Source organism: Palaemon carinicauda, chromosome 22 (assembly GCF_036898095.1).
Source record: "Palaemon carinicauda isolate YSFRI2023 chromosome 22, ASM3689809v2, whole genome shotgun sequence".
Lineage (NCBI taxonomy): Eukaryota > Metazoa > Arthropoda > Malacostraca > Decapoda > Palaemonidae > Palaemon > Palaemon carinicauda.
Genome location: NC_090746.1, coordinates 85,902,502 through 85,925,458, shown reverse-complemented (window position 1 = coordinate 85,925,458; position 22,957 = coordinate 85,902,502). Strand labels below are relative to the sequence as shown.

The window sequence follows — 22,957 nt, the reverse complement described above, 5'->3', positions numbered from 1 at the left end:
GAATATCTTCAAAAGCAAAAGACAAAGACAACTTTGAAGACTGTTTTCTGTAGCATGGTTGTTGCATGAGTACAAATATCACTCGTCTTCCATAAATATCCATTTAAAAAGTGAAGTGTATGTATATGTAATAACGCATCTAAATGACAACGCGCGTATGAATGCACAACAGTTATTTGGTATGAAAATATGAGGAAATATTTTCCAAAACAGTCTGTCAGTATAAATGAAAGCGTCACATGTTGGTTATGCATTCTAAAGTATTCATGTTTTTCAAACAGTTATTTTGTAAATTCTTTAAAAGCTTTTTGTTTGTAACATGTTTTTTTTTTTTTTTTTTTTTTAATATTACTTCCATTCTAACCTCTGGGTTTGAAGTTCTTTTTCGTCCTTATCTTATGCCGTGAATATTAGGAATTGCAGAAGTTTTTAATCAAAATTATTTGACTCTGAATGTCAATAGTTTATGTCTACCGGACTCGATTAATAATTCCCAGGAATTTCAGTTATCGAAATATAGTCAGCGGTTTTTTTTTTTTTCTTTTTTTTTTGAGAATCGGTGATCACATTTTAACTGATGCTGTAGCTCCTGCGTGAAGAAAAAATAAAATAAAATAAAGAATAAGTTAACATTATTCAAAAGTTATTAGGAAGATCTTTTGGGTCGTCCATGCAAATGAAGAGAAATTTTCGACCTTTAAAACCAATGGATAACTTTATACCATGATTTTTACATATAGAATTTGGTTTCAAATGTATAAACCTTTAAAGATATTTAAATCCCCTTAAACTGTATATTTAATGACATTTCTGATAGCTTTTGGTGCTTGCAACAAGAGTAAATTTGCTTGATTGTACAGGCTTACTAAGGGTGGTCTGCACGGTCAACCTCATGAACGCAATATTCTGTGCGCCCATAAGTGTCTATTTCAATATCATGTGAGGAACCTCTTATGTTCGTCCAAGGAAATTATAGTTTTAGGGAAAAGCTAAAAAATTGCCCAAAAATTCAAAGATTCAGGTTAGCTTTAGATCAATACATGATAACATTTTAACTATATTTTTCTCGCGATTGTAAATATATATATATATATATATATATATATATATATATATATATATATATATTTATATATATATATATATATATATATATATATATATATGTATATATACATATATATATACATATATATATATATATATATATATATATATATATATATATATATATATATCATCCTCTGCCATAACTAGTCCACTTGAGAACAAAGGCCTCAGACTTGTCCTTTGTGGAAGGCCGATAAGGGTCATAACAGAAAGACGAGCTGGACATAACTAACTTTATTCAAACGACATAACAAGCTTATATACAAAAGGTTGAGGAGGAAAATGGCATGAAACTTTAAGTGATAAAACATGCAATGAGAAGTTTAAAAAGTTTTTACTATTATCACAGAAAAAAGAGCAATAGCACTACAGTATATGAGCATGTATGAAATACACATGTTTTCCATGGTTCCCCCTTAAAATAGACATACATGTGAAATAGGGCGCCTTGCCTTAAAGAGGCGAACTGTAGGCAGGTCATCTTGCAGGAACTATGCAGGTTTTAGGCTATCAATGGAGACCCAGTCTTTTTTGCCACAAATGTTAAGAAAGACTGCGACGGATAACGAGGAAAGGGCTCGTGTATATATACAACTGTCGGTGTGCACAAAGACATGTGTTGTAGTTTATAGATCTTTCAATATTCGTTACTTTGCTGGGGGCTTGTAAGTATGTTGGCAGGGAGTGAATCTCCCTAGAATGCTACGTAGGCGCTGCAGATTGTTGGAGGAGGTTGTAGACATAAAAATTCAGCAGGGATGACTAACAGGTTTCCATACACCATTTCAACTACTGAGACATTCCGGGCATTCTGAGGAGTGGTCATTAAACTAAGGAGGACCCTGAGGAAACCAGTTGGATTCATTGCAGCGAGACATCAAAGCTGCTTTAAGGATGCGATGAAAATTTTCAACCCTTCCATGGGTTGCGGGGTTTTAGGCAGTCGTTTGATGTAGGGTGATGCCCAGGAGATTCACTAATGATTACCACAATTGAGAGGTGAAAATGGTACCCCTACCAGAAGTAATATGCTCAGGGATACCAAATCTTGCTATTTACCCTGAGAATAATGCGGATGTACATGAGGCAGATATTGCAGTTTACATGGATGGCTCCAGGCCAATGAGTCGAGAGGTCACTGATGGTAAACAGGTAATGGTATCCTTGTGATGTGGGTAGGGTAGGGGGCTTAATATGTTGATGTGAGTGTGGGCAAAACGGTGTGATGTTGTATTAATGTACTTTTAAAGTTTGGTACGAAGTATGGGTGCAGACCCAATCCTTAGTATCGTTAGTAATGCCACTTCAAATGAACTTCGTCTTCAATAGCTGTGCAGTAGATTGGCACGAGGGATGTTAGAGCCCATGAATTAAATCAAACGTCTGTTGGCATATGACGCAGGTATCCACGGCCCTGGCCTACCAGTACTGAAGTCACAGAGGGGGTGGCATTTTTGTCGTCAAGAGTGACGTCTTCCCAATGGAGGGATGTGCAGGATGTCCTGCAGGCTTGGTATCATGGATATTTTCGTTGACGTTCTGCCAAGGTGTTGTAATCCAATCCCAGTTGAATGGCAGCCAATGTTTTCCTTATCAGGGAATAGGCAACGGGATTAACTTTCCCAGGGATGTGTTGGAGGGTGCAGTTTTATTCAGCCTCGGCGGAGAGATGTCAGCATTGACGGGCGGACCAAACGCCAAACTGTTAAGCGAAGGCATGCACCAGGGGTATATGGTCCATGTGAACGACAAAGGGCGTACCCTCTAAGAAGTGGCGAAAGTGACATTCAGCTAAATTCACCGCCAGTAATTCGCAGTCGAAGATAGAATAGCGAGATTCCGCCATGGACAGTTTTCTACTGAAGAAAGCTAATTGGCAGGCAACCCGTTGACCATCTGCTCAAGTACTGCACCAATAGTGTCATTACTGGTATCAGTGGAGAAAAGAAGGGCATGTGGCATGGGAAAAGTGAGAACAGCAGCAGTTGATAGGGCATTCTTTGTCTTGCAGTATGCCACTTCTTGAACGGGACCCTGCCCAAGAATTCTTGCAATGCTTTGATGATCAAGGGTGTGAGAAGATCTGAACAGCTGATACCTACTCAGACACTTGCACTATCGTTTGGGAGCGCCAAATACTATAGGAAGTTTCTCGTTGCCGATGTAATAGTGCAAATGAACAGTGCTGATATCCTCACCCATTTCCACCTCCTGGTTAATGTGGCATATCGACATTTAGCCAATACAGACTCATACTCGTTAACACCTCTTCAACCTACCTCTGACCTCGCACTCCACATCAGCGCATCCACAGATGCCTATTCCCACCTCCTCACGTCTTACCCGGAAGTTCTCTGACCAGAACTTCGCCAAACACCTGTGGTTCCCACCGAGCATGATATTTACCACCATATCAAGACAACAGGGCCCTCGGTGTTTGCCAGATTCAGTTGTCTGGACCCGGATTGTTTAGCACCCGCTAAACGAACATTCCGAAATGGAGGAAATGGGAATTTGCCAAAAGGCCTCAATCCCATGGTCGTCACCCCTACACATCATCCTGAAGAAGGATGGCTTTCTGTGCCCTTGTGGGGATTACAGATATCTAAACATATCAGAAGGCTAGGTGTTCGTGTCCCTCCGGGGTCACCAATGTGGCAAGCTGATAAGGGTCTTCACTGAAATACGAGCTGGACATGACTGACTTTATTCAAACGACAAAACAAGCTTATATACAAACGGTTGAGGATAACAATGGCATAAAACTTTAACGACGTGAAACATGCAATGGCAAGCTTAAATAGTTTTTTCTATTATCAGTGCAGGAGAGAGCGAGAGAGAGAAAAAGAAAGAGCAATAGCATTACAGTGTATATGAGTGTATGAAATACACGTGCATTATACCTTCCACTCATGTCGGTTGATGGTCTTTCTATGCCAGTCTATACCTGCAAATTTTCCTAGTTCTTCAATTCATCATCTTCTCTTCCTTCCCTTGCTTTTTTGCAATCTCTAAGGACTCGTTATTCTTAATGTCCATCAGTCATTCTCATTACATGCCCTGCCCATATCCATTTCCTTTTGTTATATGTTGTTAGAATATTCTCAACTTCAGTTTGCTCTCGTATCCATGTTGTTCATTTTCTGTCTAATAGTGTTATTCCCATCTTATTCTTCCCATAGCTCTTTAAGTTGTAACTGGCTTTTTATAAGGCTTTAGTAAGGCCCCAAATTTACGTTGTATAAGTTAAAACCGGTAGGATCATCTGGATAGATATGAATATATGAATATATATATATATATATATATATATATATATATATATATATATATATATATATATACACTGTATATCTGTATATATATGTATATATGTATATATATATGTATATATATATGTGTATATATATATATGTATATATATGTATATATATATATATATATATATATATATATATATATATATATATATATATAGGGCTCCTAGTTTCTGATGCATAAGTTAATGCTGGAAGGACCATCTGATTGAATACTTTCTTTTTTTAAAGAAAGCGGCATTTTATTTTAATAATCTCATTTTGTTTACCAAAATTTCTTTTGATTTCGGTCTCGTGTCCTAGAGAAATACTGACTGTCCTAAGTACACATATTCATGAAAAATCTAGAAGTTCGTCCATAACCCTTATTTGTTGTCTCTGCATTGTCATTGAACATTATCTCCCGAGAATTTGCAAACGAACTAACTTATGTCACATTGACATGTAAAGTGAAGTTAAAGAGGTCAGGGAGTAATGGCCAATGACCTCTTGAGAAACTACCCTATGGCTGACAGAGATGGGGCCATGTAAACCCATGACACAGCCTCTTCTAACTCCTTCTTCACCCCCCCCCCCCTCCCCCGAGTCAACGCAAAAGGGAGTCAGGAAGGTACTGAGGATTTTGATTAGTTCAGCACAAATGCCAGGAGACGTTTACTCGTGGCCGCCATCACCCATATCCTGCGCGGGGTGGGGAGGGGTCATAGCCCCACTCAGGCAAGCTGAATAAAATCCGACAGCTGGAAAGGGTCGTTGGTCACGAGCTATGCTCGATTTACTGTCATGACAGTGTCGTCACTGACGGGTTTGCTTCACACCAGAGAGTCTAGATAACAACACTGTGATATATTTTTAACATGAGATTATTAAAATAAAATGGCACTATCTCCAAAAAGGAAAGTATTTAATCAGATGGTCCTACCAGTATTAACTTTTGCATCAGAAACTAGGAACCTTTTATATATACATATATATATATATATATATATATATATATATATGTATGTATGTATATATATGTATATATATATACATATATATATATATATATATATATATACAGTATATATATATATATATATATATATATATATATATATATATATATACAGTATATATATATATATATATATATATATATATACAGTATATATATATACATATATATACATACATACATACATATATATATATATATGTATGTATGTATGTATATATATATATATATGTATATATATATACATATATATATATATATATATATACTGTATATATATATATATATATATATATATATATATATATATATATATATATATATATATACTGTATATATATATATATATATATATATATATATATATATATATATACAGTATATATATATATATATATATATATATATATGTATGTATATATTTAATCAGATGGTCCTACCGGTTTTAACTTACAGTATATGTACTCTTGTATGTACTGTAATTGTTAAATGTGCCCCACCCCCTCCCTTCTTGCGTGACCGGGAAAAGAAGTGTTTCCCATTAAGATTAACGTTGAGAAGCTTTCCTGTTGATATAAAGTAAATCTGAAAGAATTGTTAAATGAACCTCTCCGTTAATCACCTCACGAATCCATGAATAATTGTTAATAAGCTCCCGAATTCAAGAAGTTAAAGTCATTTATGATTTATTGATAAGCTCACGAATTCATTAAGATGAAGTAGTCTATAATTAACTTACTGGGCTTACAGAGATGTTAAATAGACATCTCTGTCATAAAAAAAAAGTAACATTTTTCGTTCTCAGACCTCCTGAGTTGATATTTTCATGTTCCATTCTGCCTGATTCTAAAATTGTCTGCCTTACTAAGTTGTTAAGATATTACCCATTAATATCAAATAATACATTTTCCCAATCTAAATTTTTTAATAAATTTTAAGCATGTTGTAAATAATTTAGGAGAGATTGGGTCTCCCTGTCTAACTCCTTTCTCGATGGAAATTTTTTCACTAAATGTAGTTTTAGATTTTCTGTACTTGTATAAATATCAAGTGTTCTAACATAAGATTCATTTATTGCTCATCTTTAAAGGGCTGAAGTTTTGACAAAATCAAAAGCTTTCTCGTAGTCTATAAATGCATTAGGTAGTGTTTTGTCATATTCTGTTGATTTTTCTATTAGCTGGTTAAATACATTAATATGGTCAGTTGTTGAATGCTCACTTCTAAAGCCTGCCTGCTCTCTTGGTTGATTAAATTTTAGCTCTCCTTCTATTTGGCCTAATATGATCTTTGTAAATATTCTATTTATTACTGAAAGTAAACTTATTTGACGTTAATGTTTTAAGCTTTTTGTGTCTCCCTTTTTGTGAATTAGTAAAATGATAAAGTTTTTCTGAGTTCTGGGTATAGAGCATTCTTGCAGACATTTGGTGTCAAGTTCAGCCATTTTACTACTATGAATTCTCCTCCATCTATTATTAAACCAATTATTAGGCCATCTTCTCCTGCTGCTTTGCCTCTTTTCGTGCCTTTTAATACTTTTTCTACTTCTCCTACTGTTGTTACTTTGGGTACTGGCTTAGGTGTTTCATAATTTTATTGGCAAAGTTATTTCTTTTATCTTTATTGCATACTATTTTATAGTAATCCACTGTAAATTATATCACTTGTTTATAAAATTTCAATTTTCATCCTTTAAAGCAAACTCATATGTATATATATATATATATATATATATATATATATATATATATATATATATATATATAAATATATATATATATATATATATATATATATATATATATAATGTGTGTGTGTTTGTGTGTGGATATATTAGTAACAGCTGTTCTAAAGACTAATTAAGTAATGGTAAGATTCTTTATCAGGCAAAGAGTTCCTACCTTTTATTGGTGAGTAGCCTATCGTTTGATGAAAACAGATGAAAACGGCAAATAGCATTCCTTGAAGACTCGTTTTTTTTTTAAATCAAGGTCACTCACTCTTAGAATTGGCAGTGGCCTTACCAAATAAAACCTGGGTACTATCAATTTATCCCATTTGCCAAACCGAATTCATGATCTCTCTCTCTCTCTCTCTCTCTCTCTCTCTCTCTCTCTCTCTCTCTCTCTCTCTCTCTCTCTCTCTCTCTCTCTCTCATTTATAATTCTTGAAGCTCAGTTATTCCCCTCCGTCACAGAGATGCACCAATGTTACAGAAACAAAACCGAAAGGATGTAAGACAATGCCTGGAATCGAAGTCACGGCCAGTCATTTCATGTGGAATCTTGTTGGCAGGAATTCGATATTTTCAGCAGGCCGAGCGAGACCTGTGTGGAGGATTAGGACATTTCAGTCAAACATAATCTCATTGTGTTTTCAGTCCTTTTGTTTGACTACAAACCTCTTTTTTTTTTTTTTTTTTTTTTTTTTTTTTTTTGTACTCGCGTGCATCTAATTCAACCTTTATTGTCAGCCATCTACCTTCATTAATCAATGAATGGAAAGAGCTTCATTAATAGGAAAAATATATAACAACTTTTATTCCTTCAGGCCAATAACAGGTACAGGGGGATTTCCATATAATTAATAGGAGCAAGATCCTTTTCTTTTTAACCAGTTTTACTTACGTCGCATCTCACAGGTTATTGCAGTAAGTACATTTTATTGCGGTTCTGCTTTGATTTTCATTCGGTTTCATTGAAATTCGTTGGGCTGTATCACCTTTTAAAGGCCATTCAGGTGTTGTTACGCTAAATTTTACTACAGAGAATCTCATGCCATTTTTAAAGGTTTTGAAAAAGGTCGACCGCTGCGTGTGACATAGATTAAAATTACGGTTTTTTTTTGTTTTTTTTTTCACAACATTGTTTGTGGAACTAAAACTGAAAAGTCCCCTTCAAAGCTACTGTACGTTTTTGCTTTTATTGTCTTTTTGAGGTGTTTGTTTTTATAATCAGAAATTAAATAAAATGGGAATAACCCCTTCAATAAATTATTCATCTCGGTGGTTGTTCAACCTTGAAAATGCATTGTTCTCTGCAGAATAAAAAGTCGTGACAAAATGTTGTTATATCTAACACATCTGACGTTATGCAAGCCTTGTTATCAAATGAATTAATCTTACTCTTAGCGATAACGTTTTCCCTTTTCCACAAGCATAAAGTTCTTCTTTATCCTCCTCACCTCCACTTCCAGCTGGTGACAATATCTGCATCACTTCAAAATGCACTAATTCCAAGCATCTGTGGCTACTAGCAGTGATCCGTAGGGAAATTTTCAACATAAACTTATAGACAAAGGAAGAGCTGAGAATTGAAATTGGAGATGAAGTGGAAAATACTTTATACTGAATGGGTTTTAATATATTTGCTTTTGCTGTGATAGTTAATAAATATAACTAACAGAATGGTAAAGCCGCTAAAAGTTCTTTTTTTTCGTTATATCCCAAATTTTAATTTGCGTTCATAATCTTGATGGTAAATGGGGCTTTACTTTTTCATCAGATATTAGGTATCGTGATCTTGCTGGTAAATAGGGCTTTAATTTTTCATCAGATGTTAGGTATCGTAATCTTGATGGTAAATGGGGCTTTAATTTTTCATCAGATATTAAGTATCGTAATCTTGATGGTAAATGGGGCTTTAATTTTTCATCAGATATTAGGTATCGTAATCTTGATGGTAAATGGGGCTTTACTTTTTCATCAGATATTAGGTATAAACTAGTTCAAGCGAACAACTAAAAAAATCATATTATAAAATCTTCATTTTTATTTCAAAAGACTTATAAAACTCGTCTTAAATTTAAACTTAAATTTTTATTTGCGTGTGTTTTAAAAGGATCAAGTGAATCAACGTCAAAATTCTTATTGTACAAACAGATTGTATGTAGTAATACCTCAACATTAATTGTTATAGGTAAGAAAAATAATCATTTATGATTAGAAAAATTATTAGTGAGCTATAGAATTCAAGTGACGCCGGAAAGTGTTTTATTGCAGAAAAATGCTCCAAATTTCTAAGAAAGAATCTTTCCCATCTACAGTTGCTGAATTACTACCGGACATTAGTCTTAGAAATCTATAACTGATGAATTATTATCTTAGAAATTTATAACTGATACGAATTGCAACCAAACTCTAAGGATTGACAGTCCACTGGAAGAAGCTTCAAAGAGACAATGAAGAAATTGATACACGTAAATTTCATGCCCATCGAATCATGCCATTCTTTGTACACAAGGATACACACATTGATAAAGTCCTTTAAGGTTTTGTAGCATAGGTTGAAAGGTCAGCAGTGTGGCAAATCAATTTACTGGTTGTGAATTGACATGGAAAAAGAGAGGCAGTAACAGGGTATAGGAATTGTTATCAATCCAATCAATTTTACGCAGTCTGATGGATCGAAAATGGACCTGTAAAGCGACAAAAAGGACACAACATCAACATTGGATGTGCGACGAACACAAACGAAGGAAGGGATTGAACACGCATCAATGTTTACCTTATTAGCGAATGAGTCTATAGTTTGTCTCCAGTTTCACGGTGGAAACACTTATCTATCTATTTTCCACTTCCAAAGGTCAAGTTTGGATGAGAATTTCACAGCCCAATTCCAGTCATGGTGCCTAGAGTAATCATCAAAATGTTTTTAATTTGACCGTAAATTTCTCATAGTATTAGATCATTCTCTGACATGAATAGTTTACATGCAAAGTCACACCAAAATAAGCCACTCGTCAAATGTCGAGTTTCATGAAAACGTTTTTCACGAGGCACCTTGATCCAATCAGGATTTTCTAAACACTACAAATGATCGGATATTTTGACTCGTTACGAATTGATTTCAAATTGCTTAAATCTACCGGGATATTTTCTTACATTTTCATGCATCAGAGGCTACACAATATAATTTCTGCTATCGGTATACAATCAAATCATAAGTTTTAAGTCTCCCTTAAAAAAAAACAGTTATTGAAGGACAGGGAGAAACAGAAACACTGCACCTTCCTCTTTGGCACCGTAGTGCCACCTGCCAGAAACACCTCACATCCCGCTTCCTTACTGCTCACCTGTAGAGCCTTTATTGATCTATGCCTCTCTCTCTCTCTCTCTCTCTCTCTCTCTCTCTCTCTCTCTCTCTCTCTCTCTCTCTCATTGTTTATGTTATCGTCTCTCGCGCTGGCAATTTATCAGCAAATTAACTGTTTTATCTAAAGATTTTCAATCTTGATAATCTTCTCTAAAAGTATCTTTTAAACCCAATGAAAGTATCATTTCATTTCCACATTCAACCCGACGCCTAATAACGAATGCACTTTGATTTATTAACTTTATAAATGGGGCCGACAACTGATAACTGATTAGATTACTAATTAGATGAGAGGTTCCTAACGCTGCTGTAGGGACCATTGCCTTCAAACACTTGTCCATCAAAAAAATGGCCTAAAAAAAGATATCCCAGGCAAAAACCAACAACCAAATTAATTACATGATTGCCATATATTACAGACATCTGTGCTTCTTAGGAGATAGAACTCAGGAGTTCATTTCTTGATGTATTCACTTCTTAATTTGAAGACAACTTGATATCATTGCCTGTATTTGCAAAATTTCCCTTGCTTCCATTTCCTTTATCTTTAATGGCCTTGGAAAAATTTCCTGCAATCACCTTTACCATGCTTTCATGTAGACAAATCATATAATATAAAAAATCGCTTAAACACTGATAAACTAGATTTCAAGCCTTATTAAGGTCTCCAACTGGGAAAATAGCCCAATGAGAAAAAGAAATAAGGAAACAGATAGAAAAGTGTGCCTTAGTGTACCCTTAAACAAGGGAACTCTAACCCCAAGATAGTGGAATACCATGGTACAGAGCCTATGGCGCTACCCACGACTAGAGAACAATGGTTTTATTTTGGAATGTCCTCCCAGAAGAGCTGCTTACCATAGATAAAGAGCCTTCTGCCCTTACCATGTGGAAAATAGCCACTGAACAATTACAATGTAGTAAACCCCTTTAGTGAAGAAGAATATTTTGGTTATCTGTGTTGTTAGGTGTATGAGGACAGGAGAATGTGGAAAGAATGTGCCAGACTATTCATTGTATGTGTGGGCAAAGAATAAATTATATGTAACCACAGAGGGATCCAATGTAACACTATTTCAACAGTCATAGGACCCAGTAACTCTGTAGTGGTAGTATCTTAACGGGTGGCTGGTGCATTGGCCAACCTACTACCTTAACTTATTTGATATGATGCAGTCTACTATACTATCTGAAATGAAGACTAGAGGTATTTTCTTCTTAGTTTTAGCAATCTATTGCTTCCTTTGACAAAGTGATTTAGGACTATTTGTAAATCAAATTTTGTTTAAAATAAATTTGTGTGCAATTGTACAAGTGCTTAAAGAAATATAATGCATATACATAAGTTTTTATGTTTTTTTTCTCTTGGAGAATGAGAATATCAGTTACTGGCCGTGTGCTTTACTGCTGAGGAAAAGCTTGTCAGAACCATCGAGTAGGTAATACACAAAATTAACGCCACTGAGGCAGTAATCATCTATAATAATGCATTATTATTATTATTATTATTATTATTATTATTATTATTATTATTATTATTATTATTATTACCTCCGCCAAGGAGGTTATGGTTTCATGTCGGTTTATTAATTTATTCATTTGTATGTGGACAGGATTACGTCAAAACTACGCTACAGATTTTGACGAAATTTTCACCACAGACAGGTCATAGGTCATGGACGACCCCATTAAATTTTGGAGATGAACCGGATCCGGATACGTATTCTAGATCTGGATTTGCATTTTAAAGATAGCGTCAAAACAAATTGACGAATTTTCACCACAGATAGATCGTAGGCTATGAACAACTCTATTAATCTTTGGCGGAGGTCACAAATCTCTGATTACTTTTATTATTATTATTATTATTATTATTATTATTATTATTATTATTATTATTATTATTATTATTATTATTATTATTATTATTATTATTATTATTATTTACAGTCTTCACCAGCTGGTGGTTTATAGTTTTGGGGTTGTGAGTTGTACCCCAGCTTCCTTTGATATTCCTCACTTTCCTCACTATATGTGCTATTTTCAATAGCACGCCTTTCTCAACAGCTCCTGCTTCTATATCGCCTCCTACACTCTCAAGATTCCTTTTAAATAGTCAAACTTTGATCCTGAGTCCTCCTATGATTTTTGGCACTACTACTAGCATATCCCTTTACCTTCTCAATTCAATTCGTAAGTCTTTGTACTTTTCTATTTTCACTTTCCCCTTATCTTCCACTATTGTGTCCCATGGTACTGCGACATCTATGAGTGATACTTTCTTCGTTGTCTTGTCGACTAGAGTGACATATGGTCGATGTGCTTGTATCGCCCTGTCAGTCCTGATACTATAGTCTCAAAGGAACCAAGTTAACTTATTTTGTTATATGGATTCTGAGAAAGTGCAGAACATTCACTGATGATATGGTTTGTGGTTTCTTCTTCTATCCTATATTTCGTGCACTTGACCGAGTTGTTAGTTCTGTCTATTAATCTTTGAATGAATCTTGTTTTAAGGCCTGATCTTGATCTGCCATTGTCATCACTTCAGTTTCTTTCTTGAGTTCTACCGACTGCAGCCTTTGCCTTGTTCCGTTACTTGCCAATTCTGAAGTATGTCTCATGAATTGTCCATGCATTGGTTTTCTTTTCCATAACTCTAGTTTCTTTTTTTCCCTTTCTCTCTTTAGATACCTATGCGTCTTCATCATCCTTTATCAAGTTTTCTTCCCATGCACTCAGTTGCCACTCGTCTTTACAGGTCTTTAGGTACTATCCCAGCGTTATGCTTTTGATGTTGACACAGTCTTCTGTGCTGATGAGTCCTTTTCTTCCTTTTCTGCGTAGTATATATATAGCATGTCAATGTTCGCTCTTTGGTCCAATGCTTGGTACATGTTTATTGCTTTTCTAGTTTATCTGTCTATGTTGTATATCTCTGACTCCTTCACTCTACTATTCCAGCATTCTCCTGATTGATGGCACTTCCCAGGTTTTTATGGCCTTCACCAAGTTTCCAGAGTTGAGCTTTGTGTCTAAGACTCAAAATCCGGCTGTAGCAGATCCAAGATTCGGGCCCTTCCAGATTGAAAGTCTTCGTTTTGTAACAAATGATCCAGATCAACTGTTACTATGCCCTGTAAGGGCAGCGAGGAAATATCTCAAACGAAGCGCCAGAGTTCGTCCACAGGTCAGCAGATTTTTGTTAGCACTGGAAAAGTCAAGAAGAGAGTTACCCAAATCTTGATCTCTTCTTGGATTAAGCAGGGAATCAAGCGAGTCTTACAAACAGATTTCAGTCTTCCCGACCATAGACCCAGAGCTCATGACCACCCTTTAGTTTTAAAGATTTTAGAATGGCTTTTTATTATTGGACTGAGAGGTATAATGGTTCGATTTTGTTGGGTTCCAGCACATGTAGTTGTGTCTGGGAATAAGAAGGCAGATTTTCTGGCAAAGAATTCTGCACCCATGTTGCTACCAAGAAGGTATCCCATACCCTGTAATGATAGTCTAGAGAGCAATAAAACAAGAGAAGTAACAAATGTCATATCTCCTTGGAGGTATAACATGATGCCCCGAAAATGGGAGACATCTATTTGTCGTCTCCACATTGGTCACACTCGGTTGACACACGAGTTTCTGGTAAAGGGCCAACACCAACCGTATTGCGACGCCTGTTTGGTACCTTTAAGAGTGAGGCATTTGTTGAACAAATGCCCCAATTATAACAACTTAAGAAATAGATATCTGTTTGAGGCTCGAGGTGAGGATGGCAGGTTCATTCTTGCCAAGATTCTTGGACATGATGTGTCCTACTAAGCGAGCAGCATATTTAGATTTATTTCAGAAGCAGGTCTTCCGAAAACTATTTAAATTTTCTAATGACATCTCAACTTTTATGATTTTAATTGAATATTCTTTAATTATATATATATATATATATATATATATATATATATATATATGATATCGGCGTCAATGACCTTAGATGTCAGGATGATAGAAAACTTTAAATCAATCAATCAATCGTAGAGGTATTAGTACATAAAAAATCAGGTATTGCAAGCGGGCATGTGGAAACATCAAACTACGTTCACAGCCCATTACTTGCAAGATGTAACCCATCGAAACCTAGATACCTTCTCTATAGGTCCTGTGGTGACAGAGCAAAACGTGGTCACAGACACTTCAGCTCTCTTGTAGGACAAATAGCAGTCGGTTAAGGGCAGATGTTACCTGCTAGTACGCCTAGAGTGAATGTGCAAGTGACTGGCCTCTTCATCCTTCATTCTCCCCTCTTTTGGGGTTTCAGAATCAGAGGAATACTGCAATCTAACTCTTTCTGACTGCAGATAGGTACCACTGTCCCTTCTATAACCTGATATATGTGAATATATTGATTATGTCCCCGATTTCCTTGCAAGGTGAAATTGGTCAATGTCTAGGTTAAGTGTGGAGTTTAGCTCTAATAATATGCTTGCCTGGTCAAGTCACAATGCTCTGAGCTTGTTGACCCATCAGGCCTGACAGCTTGTACAAGTGCAAGCGTGTCTTGTTGCCCTCTCTTGTAGTACCAACTGGTAAGGTTTTTGGAGCTTCCTGGAGATTGCGAGCACAACCTCCTGGTTCAAGAGATCCAGTATGAGGATCCTTCTTGCACCTTGACTGGGAGGGAATTGTATGGCCCTGAGCGCACTCAGCTACCTATGAGTTCGGGCCATGCCAGGTACAGCTTTCTATCCCCTCACCTGGAGTGCAGAATAGCACTACTGCTTGCCATCAGCCCACACTCTTAGCTTGCTCGCTGACTAGTACATCAATGTACTCTTATGAGCAATTAGTGCCAGGCAAGAACAACCTTGCACACCTTTACCACAGGTTCACAGTGCTCGCAAACCTGCAGTGCTTGCTTATCCGCGAGGAGCACAGCTGTACCATCAGGTGGTTTGAGGTTCACCAGTGTGCACTCCTTCTTTATGTGCTGCACCTACAATCCCAGATTGACAGAGGGTCTTATCTTCTCTGCCGGAAGAGGGAATTATTCTTCTGTGTTCCATGTGCACTCGCTCCCTATCTGACCCAAGGATACAAGTCGCTATGGTAGGTAAGGGTTCATTCACTGCAATGCCTGTTCAGACAAGTGAGCATGCACCAGGTGCCCACGTCTCAAAATTAAACCCAGCAGCGTAGCTGGAAGGAGGCGGTCCGCCCTTGGCGACACTTTTATGGGGGAGGCAGTGTGGGGTCTGCTATGGGCTATATGCCTGTATATGCTGTATTGAAATAATAGTGGTTTTAATGTCGGGACACTATTCATAGTTGAAGGATTTCGAGTACAATAACTTAAAACTATGTCATGTGTAGTTGAGCAATTGTTATCTTGGCCAAACAATAGGCATTATCCAGTCATGTATTCAGGGATGTTTTATCAATGTTAACCATGTGAAACCTGTGAATGGACTCAAGTTTTACTCAATGTTATAATCGATGGAGATAATGTGAAGGTTTTGGAATCATTTGTTTATTTCATTGAAACTAAAGGTAAAACTGTTGAGAATATTTCAATGATGATTTTGGAAAAATTAGAGAGACAGAATTGATATTAAAAATTTTCGAGGGCAAGCATATGATAATGCTGTGGTGATGGACAGATGGCTGTTCTACATACTGTTTTTCAGAAGCGTGTCAGGGAAATTAATCAGAAAGCGTTGCCTGTACAAATCCATCGCTGAACTTAGTGTGTGTTTATGCAGCTTCTGATCGTGTTAATTATATCATTTTTTTTAGGATATTGAATGCTTGTTTGTATTTTTCCTTTATCAACCAATTGCTCGAATTTCTAAATTCATTCATTGGTCAGTGTCAATCACATAAAGAAAACGTTGTGGAGAGTAATGGAAACAGCAGTAAGTGTTGTAAAGAGATATTTCTCAAACATCATAAGTGCCCTAGAAAATTTAACTGGTGAAGAAGAAAGTACAGCTAGTCTACCTTGGTAGATGCTGGTGTTGCACTTGGTGTGTTGCAAAGATTTGTCTTTTTGTAATTTCTTGGACTGTGGGAACCCATCGATCTAGAAATTAATAGCACACATATACTTCCATACCAAGGGATTGATGAGACAAAAATATGATATAAAACTCAAGGCATTAGAAACATTTATAGCTGAAAAGAAGGACAGCCCAGTGAGTAATGGTGTTTACAATGCTAAAGAAATTTGCAATAGTCTGGAAATAATCAGCGTCGACTTAAAAACAAGAAACAGATGTTTGGCTAAAGACCACTAGACGCTGAATCCAAGAATTGAATTCAAGATTTCAACAGCCTCGTGCACTTGCTGAGAAATATGCCTTCCTTACCCCCGTTGAATATTTTGGACGACAAATATAAGCGTCAAGTAAATGACATTGATAAAGAGTATTTTCTCTCTGAAAGGGAAAATATTCAGCATTCTGTTGTTGTTGGTCATGTTAAGGAAGGTATAACCAGGAAACTCGGTTCAAAATGTAGTAATAATGTTCTTTGTCTCTTTAGTGTTATTCCCATCATTATTCTTTCCGTAGATCTCGGAGTTGTAACTAGCATACGTTCTAAGGCTTTAGTAAGGAACAAAATTTCTGCTGCATAAGTTGATACTGGTTAGACTATCTGTAGCATTACACCTGTTTTCTTCTTTATTCTAGTTCTTCAGTTTTCTTTGCCTTCTTTTCCACATCTGATATATATATATATATATATATATATATATATATATATATATATATATATATATACATATATATATATATATATATATATATATATATATATATATATATATATATATATATATGTATATATATATATATATATATATATATATATATATGTATATATATATATATATATATATATATATATATATATATATATATATATATTATTTTCTCTTTTGTATTCTTCCTTAAATCCTTTCCTAATATTTTCGTCTTGTCCTCTTCATATGGTTTCTGCAATTCTTTTATTTTTCTTCTTGCTTCGCTGGGGTGTTGACAGAAACGTAAGAAAATGAGATAGGTCTTATATCTCTGCTCCACACACCTTACATTCTATACTTCCTCCATATTCGTGTCTTTTTGTATCATTTAATCTTAAACAGTCCAACTCTGTACATAATAACTGAGTCTGGTTTGTTATTATAAATCCTTTCTTCTCCTACTTTAACTTTTTCTTGTACGTATATTTCTAAACTTTTTTATTTTATTTTATCTCTGCCTTCCATTTTTTACTATCTACTCTAATCTTGGCGTTGATCTCTTCCCTTCCCATTCTCCTGAAGGGTCTATCATTCATAGCCATTTTCATCCATTCCCCAGTGTCTTTCATCCATTTATTATTATTATTATTATTATTATTATTATTATTATTATTATTATTATTATTATTATTATTATTATTATTATTATTATTATTATTATTATTATTATTACAAGCTAGGATATAACCCTAGTTGGAAAAGCAAGATGTTAAAAGCCCAAGGGCTCCAGCAGAGAAAAATAGCCAAGTGACGAAAAGAAATAAACAAACTACAAGATAAGTAAGAAACAATCAAAGTAAAATATTATATGAACAGTAACAACATTAAATTATATCTTTCATATGTAAATTATAAAAAATTAAAAAAAAAAAGAGGAAGAGAAACAAGAGTAAACAGCGTGCTCGAGTGTACCCTCAAGAAAGAGAACTCTTATCCAAGACAATGGAAAACCATGGTACAGAGGTTATGGCACTACCCAGTACTAGAAAACAATGGTTTGATTTTGGAGTGTCCATTTCCTAGAAGAGTTACTTACCATAGCTAAAGAGTCTCTTCTACCCTTACCAACATGAAAGTAGCCACGGAATAATTACGTGCATCCTCTTTCATTTCTTCCAAAATATGCTTCAACATATTCCTTCCCTCTTCTATTCCTTTCACAAACCTTAGCCTTCCTCCTGCTGTCGTAGTCTTCATTTCAACATTCCTATTTCTCCCACAAAGAGAAACTACTGCTGCGTATGGTGGTGCCCCAAAATATTTCTGCCTACTCCATTTTTAATATGTTTTTCCTATCAATATTTTATTGCAGATTTTTTGCTATAATTGAGTAAGTCAAGTTTGCTAGTTTTTCTGCTTTTTCCAACATTTTATTCTTTTGTTTCTAAAAAATATTTATTTTTTCCATCTATTTCTATTCCTAAGTATTTTATTTCAACATTCCTATTTCTTCCCCAAAGAGACCTACTGCTGCGTATGGTGGTGCCCCAAAATATTTCTGCCTACTCCATTTTTGATATGTTTTTCATATCAATATTTTATGGCAGATTTTTTGCTATAATTGAGTAAGTCAAGTTTGCTAGTTTTTCTGCTTTTTCCAACATTTTCTTCTTTTGTTTCTTAAAAATATTTATTTTTTCCCTCTATTTCTATTCCTAAGTATTTTATGTTTTTCGTTACGTTTATACCCTCTATCTCTTCCAGTTTTTCATATTATATATAAGTATATGACTTTTATTTTTTTATTTCTAATTCACAGTCCTTACATACTTCTATTATTATTTATGTTTCTTTTCACATCTTCAATGCTTCTTGCAGTTATTAGACCTTCAGCTGCAAAGAATAGTATCTAAATGTTTATTATTTTGTTTTCAAAGCTTCCCTTTTATTTCTAACTAATTTATTATTCTTTATGTGATTGATTTAGATAGAGTAGTCGATCCCATGCATCCCCGCTTTATCCTGCTGTTACATCATAATCCTATTTTTAATTCGTATCCTATATTGATTTTAGTTTTGTCCCCTTCGTAGATTTTTCCTGATGTATCTATTGCATTTGGATGTATTCTGTATTCTTTCAGGAGTTATATTATTCACGCCCCCCCCCCCCCCCCCCCGTTGTTGAATCTTATGCAATTTGTAAAGTCTACTGAAATTACAATTAAACTTTCTTTCCTTTCATAAAGTTCTTTCACACAGTAATGTAAAATGAATTATATTATCTTCTACTCCTCCCCCTTTGTAAGTCCAGTGTGTGTTTCTTTCATTTCCATATTTTTCTCTAAGTGGTCTTCTGTATCGCCTTTCACAACAGCCATAAATATCTTTTATGGTGCATTTCAAGGGCTATGGTTTCAACTTTTTTACGGTGGGTTTCTTTACTTTTTATCATGGTCGTTTTTTATGTTTTCCACTTTTCAGGCATGTTTTCTCCTTTGTCTCATTTTACAGGTATTTAGTACTTATTTCTAAACATTTGCTCTCTCTTATTAAAGTTTTATATTGTCCAGATTTTAGTGCATCGGGTCCTACTGCCATTTTAATTCTTATTTGAGTTTTCTTTACTTTATCCACGGTTATGTTAGGAATTTCCATTGGTATTATTTTTTTTTCTTTATTGCAGCTATCATATCCATGTGGTCTTTCTGGTTCTATCTTTGTTTTTTTCCTTCTAGCTGTTCTCTGTCAGTACTTTTTGCTGCCTCTTCTACTACCTCCATCAAATTTTTTCATCCTTGTCACCTCTCTAGTATCTACAATATTTCTCATTTCTTCCCTATTTTCTCCGAGAATTTTTTCGTCTGTTTTTTAATATATGCTTTCCTTCCCAAACTCCTTTTTGTAAGCATATATTCTCATTTTCATGTTGATCTGTACCTAGACCAGATTGTGCTCCATGTCTACTTTCTCTTTTTCTTCGTCTATTTTCACTTTGAAGTTTCTATACATTGTTTCTTTCACCATCACTAGTTCTATAGCGCTTTTTTTTTTGCATCTCTCTCTGTTATACGCTTATTTACACCCCCCCCCCCAAAAAAAAAAATAGCTATTCATGTTCCTCGTTGTTCTCTCAAAAACACTGATTGTGGGGCACACTACTAGAAGAAGCGTAGTAGGTGCAAAGCGCTGCAATCTGCAGAAAATTCATTATCATTAGTTACCTCCTACACAGACAGCACAGCTGGCATACTTTTACTTCTAACTTCTTGGACCTTACCAATATACCGGGCAACCTCTTGAGTTGTGGTTTTTAAATTCCCTATTCCTAAGTCATTGTTTCTAAATTTTCTCAGTTTATTACAGCAAAATGTGTGCTCCGTAGTATCCTCTGCTTCTTTACATAACTCACAAAGCCTATCCTTATCATTCCTGTTTCTATAATTTTCTTTTAATTCTAGCTTATTCAACCTTGTTTTCATAACTATTACTGCCTCATTAGTGTTAAGTTCTCCTATGTAATCTCGTCTGCCGTTAGTATTCACAAACCTCGGTTTGGTAATCTCTGGTTTTTTTTCGTCTATTTTTCTTATAATTTCATTTGCCACTTTACTTTTTGTTTCATTTTTGAGTTCTTGTTTTTTATACTTTCTTACTTCTTCAATTTTAATATCATATTTATTGCACATTTCTATGATACCTTTTCCCCCAACATTCCTCATATGGTTCTCTTATTTGATCTTCCACTATCTCCTTAGCTAGTCGTTTGTCGTCTTATGGTATGAAGAAGCATCACTTTTTTATACTCTATTCTATTATTCACTCAGCAGTATCATTATCATTATCATTAGTTACCTCCTACTCAGACAGCACAGCTTACATACTTTTACTTCTAACTTCAGGGGCCTTTCTAATATACCGAGCAATCTCTTTAGTTGGAGTTTCTAAATTCCCTATTTCTATGTTATCATTTCAAAATTTTCTTAACTCATTACAGTTAAACATATGCTCAGTAGTATTCTCTGCCTCCCTACACAACACGCAAAGTTTATCCTTATCATTCCTGTTTCTATAATTTTCTTTTAATTCTAGCTTATTTAACCTTGTTTTCATAACTATTACTGCCTCATTAGTGCTAAGTTCTCCTATGTAGTCTCTTCTGCCATTACTATTCACAAACCCCAGTTTGGCCATCTCTGCTTTCTTTTCTTCTATTTTTCTTTTGATTTTATTTGCCACTTTACTTTTTATATCTTATATGAGTTCTTTCTTTTTATATTTTCTTGCTTCTTCAATTTTGATATCATATTCATTGCATATTTCTATAATACCCCCCCCCCCCCCCCCGCCAACATTCCCCATAGTTCTCTTACTTGATCTTCCACTATCTCCTTAACTAGTCGTTTGTCATCTGATGTTATGATGTTTTGAAAAAGCATCACCTTTTTATACTCTATTCTATTTTCAACTTGCAATATTCCTTCAGCAGTATTAAGGTTTTATTATACACGAACTATAATATTTTTTTCCATCAGGTTCAGGCATAGTCTTTGCAACGACGCCTCGATTACTCTAGTTATACGAGATTATCTTTCTTCTATACTGTTTTGTCTTATTCTCCACATCAGGTTTAATATTTCGTTTTTCCTTTTCTAAATTTCTTTCACTTAGTAAAAATGATCCTATTATTTTCTTTAGGTTTTCCTCGTAGGGTTGTTGAAGCCCAATTGTTTCATTCCTATCTTTTCTATATACCTGGCAAAAAAATAGCTGAAATCTTCTTCCTCCTTTTCACAAAAAGAACAAAAAAATACAGCTTATACTCCACCATTATAAATATCTGTAAAGTTTAGTTTTAACATATTAGTTCTTGCTCTTAAAATATCATTGGTGTAAATGCATTGTCATATATTTTTTCTTTATTTTTTTCTTCCACTTTCTGTTTATCTCTAAGCTCACTTTGCTTTCTAATTCTTCTTTCCATTTTCAGCGTCCTACTTTCTGATTTCGAATTTTATTTCTGTCCTGGACATTCTTTTATCTGTCCTATATCCAGATTTAATTTTTGTAGGGACTTTGCTGATTATTTCTACCATCTTCCTTTTTTTTCTTCAGTGTCCATTATTATAGTTTTCACAATTTCGTTTCGTCTATTCATGGTATGGTTTATATACTGCAGCTTCCAGTACATCACCCTTTCATATTGGCACCTAATATTTTCTTATATACCTCATTCGGTATCCTATGCAGTTTCTGTCAATTGTGTTTGCTCCATACAAAATATATGGTAATGCAATACGTTTCCTAAATGTTTTCATAGTATTTATTACAACTTCTCTTTATGAATGCATATGTTAACTTAGCTAGTTTCGTGTGTTTTTCTATCATTACACTTTTCTGAGTTTTATATATGTTCCTATTGTCTACTTTAAGTATGTTAAACTTTCTACTACTTCTATTCCCTCTATGTGATCTGGGTTTTCTTTATGTATATTATAACATTACTCTTTTTTATTTATTTTAACCCTTATTTTACTAGTTTTTACTAGAAATTGGATGTTTCACTTTGTATTATCTATATCCTCTGCAATCCCCAAGGCATCATTTGCAAAATAACCGTTCTATCTCTTATTAAATTATTCCGCATATTATTCGGTTGAAGTGTTTACGTATTATCTGCGAACTCACTTGATGCTAAAAG

At 34.8% G+C, this 22,957-nt stretch overlaps 1 protein-coding gene across 1 annotated transcript in view; it reads right to left on the bottom strand.

The window, feature by feature from the left end:
* The window catches only part of LOC137616156 (uncharacterized), an 82,567-nt gene extending 72,132 nt beyond the window's left edge, over positions 1-10,435 (bottom strand). Inside the window, exon 1 of the mRNA XM_068345821.1 lies at positions 9,933-10,435. The gene's annotated coding sequence lies outside the window, so the exon portion shown is untranslated. The remainder of the gene's footprint in view (positions 1-9,932) is intronic.
* Between the last annotated feature and the right edge of the window lie 12,522 nt (positions 10,436-22,957).